This window comes from Frankliniella occidentalis, unplaced genomic scaffold (assembly GCF_000697945.3).
Source record: "Frankliniella occidentalis isolate FOCC.00 unplaced genomic scaffold, Focc_3.1 Scaffold175, whole genome shotgun sequence".
Lineage (NCBI taxonomy): Eukaryota > Metazoa > Arthropoda > Insecta > Thysanoptera > Thripidae > Frankliniella > Frankliniella occidentalis.
In genome coordinates, this window is record NW_026267301.1 from 460911 (window position 1) to 466497 (window position 5587).

A 5587-nucleotide genomic window follows, 5' to 3' on the forward strand; every position below is an offset into this window, starting at 1 on the left:
GGCTGGGCAAGGTCCTCGAGCAGGACCAGCTGGAGCAGGCCTTCCTCCACCTCGCCGAGGCGGAGCCCGGGCTCATGGAGGTGGTGCTGCGCCGCCTCACCGAGGGCGTGCGGACCGCGGCGGCTGATGGTAGGGCCTCAACTCGGACCAGGACGCCGCCGAGGTCCTGCATCCCATGCCATCCCTTTGGCCCCTGGCGCGGGCACCCCCGCCGCGCGTCCCCTGAACTGCAGCCGCTTCCGGTTGTGAGCGTTGCGGGAGGCTTTGCCTTCCCTAGCCCCTTAGGGCACCACCCGGTAGGCGACCCGCGAGGTGTGCATGGTGTGCATTTAGCTGGTGATGCTGCCCGCCGAGCGACGCGTACCGTACGGCCGACCGGGTGGTTCTCGACTGCCCCCTTTCGTATCCTCACCCGTGCCCCCCCCCCCCTTCCCCGTTCCTTCCCCTAGGGCGGCCCACAGGCGTAACTGCTTGCCTTCCAGTTTCGGTTTGTGCGACCAAACTCGCACAGGTAGGCCACCAATGCTGCCCCTGTCGGAACGGCTGCCTACCTCCCGGGTGGTAGTTCATCAGCCACGGGCTGTAACAACTTGAGCGGGCGGCCAGGACCCTTCCTCGGCGCCTGGTGCGTGGCAGGAAGCAGGCCGAGCCGTACTTGTAGGCGCGCTCACAGCAGCGTCACCGATCATCGTGAGCTCGACAGGAGTGGCAAGACTGAGAGGGAAGCGCCATTTGGAGGTGCACGAGGACGAGGGCATCCTAGACGCTACCGGAGCAGAGACCTGGTGGACGTACCGACAATCCCGTCACGGCCCAAGCGCAGCCACCGGGATCTTTCTCCAGTAGCGCATGCTGGCCGGCATCAACCACTGCTGTGCCCCTGACACACGGTACTTGTCTCATTAACGGCAACAGGCAAAGCTGTTGCTTGGAAACGCCGCGGGAGCGCGGGGTCCCCCAGGCCGCGAGCGAGAGGTGCCTGCTGCTTGGTTGATATGGCTCGACCAACTCTTGACAGGGAGGCATGAGGCATGTGCGCGTTTCCTGGAGGTTTGTCGTGATTCAACACTGAGTGTTCTTTCTAATTCTGACGGCTCTGAAAGTCTTAATTTCGGGGCGTTTGCAGGTCGAACTAGAGGATATGGTGGTCTGATCCGCGGTTTACCAGGCCACCGTTGCCTACTTAACCGAGTCACGTGATTACTTTCACTGTCGCATGGACTGTAACGCGCAGATAGGTTTTCCTTTAGCGAGGCTCGTGTGTTCCACCTAGGACCGGCTGGGCTGCGGCGCACCCCGCCACCCCGGGTAGCGGTCATCGAGCCCAGCGACCCCAGCGGCAGTTCGAGTGGCTCCGGGGTGGCTCACCGGCTGGAATGCCTCGTCGAGTCACGCGGGTCGCGCGGGCCGCGGTGGCGCCAGGGAGGCGCGCCTCCGCCTGCAGCACAAGGGAACACCGCACCCTTTGGCGGGTCGACGCCGGATGTCGCGGTGGTCGGCAGCTCCCAAGAGGCTATCGCGTCGGTGCGGGAGGATGCATCGTCGCAACGTGAAGGGTCGGCCGGCCCTGAGCAAGGTCCCAGGGCGAATGTTCGTGGTAGCGGGCGGCGCGGCGGCATTCGGCGCCCACCGAGCTCGGGACAAGGTCGAGCCCCGCCTCCGTGGAAATAAACAGATTGCTGAGTGTTTCTAGTCATTCCGTTGTGGTGCACGGTCCATGGAGCCGGGGCGAGGAGGAAGCCTCTCACTGAGCAACGGCGGTAGGCGAGTGGCTGCAGCTCGACTGGGAGGATCTTGGTGGTCGTCGCCCTCGTTGGCCAGGCCACGGAGTCGACGGGCGCCGCGACGCGGAGGGACCCAGCAACACCCATGAGCTTCGTGGCGAGCTGCACGACGGTGGCGGTGAGGGCCGGTCCGTGGGGGCGACAGTCATGGTATGAGCTGTTGTGGGAGCGCGAGCAACTGGCTGTGCACGGGGCTGAGGGCGCGCTGCGGGAATGCATACCCTGTCAGGCTGTCGGACCGCAGGAGCCATGGCGGAGGGAGTAAGCAAATACGCAACAGTGCGGCGGCGGCTGTGATACACCCTGTACACTCATGAAGCGCCTGTCCTAAGGAGGCTCCAAAACTTCAGCTGCGGCGCCGGGCCGAGCTGTCCGGACCCCACACGGAGGTCGTTCGTGGGCGCGCGGTCGTGCGGGTCGTACCCAACAAAGGTCCCAAGGGAGGAATTGGCTTTCTGGAACGAGGGCAGTTAGCGACCTCCAAAAGAGTGCTCTGTGCCAGTCTGTCACGGTGTCGACGTCGGACCTGGCGCGATTTGCCTGACCCTGCATCGCTGAACGGGCACTGCGGTGGACTCAAGGTGCCAGCTGGTCCTGGACCTCGGCGTCGACGCAGCAAGCAGAACGTTCTCCAAACACAACCGTACCCGCTTGAAGCACACGCACCTTCAATGCAGACACTTCTTCCTCGGGGCTGCACTTGCTACACACGCGACTTTCGTCTGCTCGCGCCGCTCGGCCGGTGGCCCGTCCTCCCCCTTGTTCTCCAGACGGCATTTGCTGCCCCCCCCCCCCTATCTCCCCTGGCGCACTGCCACGCACAGCCCGGTTCGGCTGACGGATGCCGTGTCGCGCGGGGCGTTCTTCTTGTTCAGGAGCGCCAGCAGTGGTGATTGGCTGAGCCTTCAAGCAATAAGAAATCAAGAATCTGAATAAAAATAAGAGGCGAAGCCTTAACAATCGAGTGGAGTAGCCCCCAGGAGTTTGGGAGATCACGGCCCAACTTATGGGGATCCAACCTTCCCAATGGTAAAGTTTATAAGGTTAATGTGAGTCAGAGATATGTTGTTCTGATGAGAGTGCAACAAAAATTGCTGCGAAACTAATTCTCGAGCAATTGTTACCGTTGGAAAGATAACAGAGGTCAAAGTTAAAATGAGCGCTTGCTTCTAAAACGCCTCATGTTGCAGTCTGTGCGTTGGCAAGCCTGCGCATGAGAACGGCATCGTAGAACTGAGGTATATTTCGTACGCGCGACGAGCGGCGTCGAGTAAATGGGCAAAATGGGTACAAAAAAAACTAAGGAGGAAAGAAGTTGAAAATTACTTCCCCATGATAACTAATTGCCAACTTAACAAAATCACAAAACAACGGAAACGCACATCGCTTCCGCGACCAGGGATCAGCCTCTTTGTCTATAACAATGCATAGTGTACACCACAAAGTCACCTTCTCCCTGGCCTGGCCACGCTAACGAAATGCGCCGCCGAGCCCCTGCGAGTCAGTGCAGGCCGCCCACCCCGCACACGTGCCTGGCGGGTTGGCCTACCCCGGACGTCGCAGGCGTCGTTACTGATCTCGCAGTAGGTAGAGCGCGCGCACACGGCTAGCAGCCGAAATTTCACAATGTCTTAATGTTCTCCCCTGCTGCCACGTATGGCTCATTCGTTCCACCGTGTCTATTCATACTTGAGAAACGGTTCATGTGAGCTGTGAGTAGTCCCTTTTCCTGCGATCAAAGAAAAAGGTGGGCATAAATGTTGAATTTGATTTCCTCTCCACGCACCTTTTGCTCAAAAGCTGGTGTGTTAGAGAACTACAACCAGGTCAATAAAAATTCTTTAAAGTCTTAAAGGTCTTTGGCTCTTTTCGTTTGTAACTCAAGTATTTGGCTGCTGACATGGCTGAGTGAGTAACAATTGTTTGAGTAATTGTGATACATTGATTTCATTGAGTGCAGTATTTTTGCCAGAAAATCACGTCAACAGATCTAAATAATGAGCTGGTGAAACACGTTCATGTCTCTCGTTATCAAGGACAAATCAAATTGTAGTCATGTTATGTTTTTTCAAAGACAGGTGAATTTTGTGAAAGCACGAGGTCCTGAATCTCTTGGTGCACTCGGTGCACTCGAAGGGCTTCTCTCCTGTGTGGGTCCGCAGATGAGACCGCAAAGTTCCGCCCGTTGTAAATTTCTTCTTGCATACACTGCACTCAAAAGCCCCCCCCCCCCTCCCCGTCCCCAGGGCGTAACTGGCACTTCAATTGTGCAATTTCTGCGAATTTCCTTTTACTCTCTCTACATCGTGGTTCTCGACCAAAAGGGGCATTCTTTTCCACAGTTGCGCTGTTTGGGTGGCACTCGAATCAAGGGGGCATGGCGATGTTCAGTGGGCATCCAGGCAAGTGTCGACAGCCCATAACCAGCGCAAGAGGGGCACAGAGGGAGCAACATCAATAACAGCGCCAGGGAGAGGCCAGGCCAGGCCAGGCCGGGGGTCGAACTCTCGTTGTCCGCGGGGCGCTTTCCAGCAGCCCCCAGCGCAGCGCGCAGGACGGCGGCACACGGTGGGCGAACTCGACCTGCCGAGCGGGCAGGGCACAGGGGCCGTCGGTGTTTGCCTTGCTACTGCGCAGTGTGTGCACATTGCGTGCTCGTCGCGGTACAGCATAAACTACAGAAGTGAGCGGGGTTCATCAGCCACCTGGTATGCTTTTCTACCCATGGCTCGCGCTGGGAGTCAGGACGACGTTTTGCGACTCATCGCATCGCTGCCCTGGAGCGGGCTCTCTCAAGTACGGATGCGCGCGTCTGCATTGCAGTTAGCGCCGTGCGCCGTGCGTCCCGGGGTGCAGGTCGGCGAGGAGCCCGCAGGAAAGAGTCGACAGTGAGCACGGCCAAAGTTACGGGCCGCCGACGGTCAAGGCGTCGCGATGCCAAGAAAATAAGAGCGGTTGCTATGCCGATGCTATTGGCGATTGGCGCCATGTCCTTCAACGCGGCAGAGCTGGATCGGGCATGCTCCCACTTTTTAGAGGCAAGTACTAGCTTCTAAAGGCTGCTTTCTAGTCGATTAACGAGCTCGGATTTTCGCAATCTCATGCATTGCTTTCTGTTCTGTATGAACTTTCCCTTATTTTCAGGAGGAAGTGGAGCGGCTAGCGAGGTTAATTTGTCAGCTGCAGCGGAAGAAAGCGATGTACTCCAGGATGTTGGACTGGCGAGCGAGCGGCACACCTACCTCCCATGACGCCGGGCTCCAAGGTAAGGTCCTAGATGACGGACGAGCGACCCCGAATCACGTCGATATTCGCTGTCTATCCCCCGGGCGCAGTTGCTAGTAGTTGTAACCTATGCGGCTTTGCACCCGTGCGCTCGGGTCTGGGAAGGGGTAGGGGTCGAGGGAGATCGCGGGCGCCAGTGGCCCATCAGTGTGGGTCATGGTCATGTAGACGCACGTCTCAAGAGAACTTCATTACCACGTCACCGCAGCCCGCCAAGCAGTCATGCTGCTCGCCTGGCTTGGCCACCCCGATAACCACGCAGGCCCAGAGGTCGGGGGGTGTACGCCAGCGGGGGGCGGGGCCCGCCCTCCTCAGTCCTGATACTGTACCCCGTGCAGGCGTGCGTGCAGGTTGCCTACTCGCACGGGGCCGTAAGGAGCCGTGGGCAGCGAGCATTGGCAAACCCGCCCGCACGCGGTACAGTCCATACGAAAGTGCGCGGCGTGAGTCAGCCATCTGGACTAGTATTAACTTCAGCGACTGGTGTCTGCTGGTCTTGGCGGCGGGGTGAGGGGGGG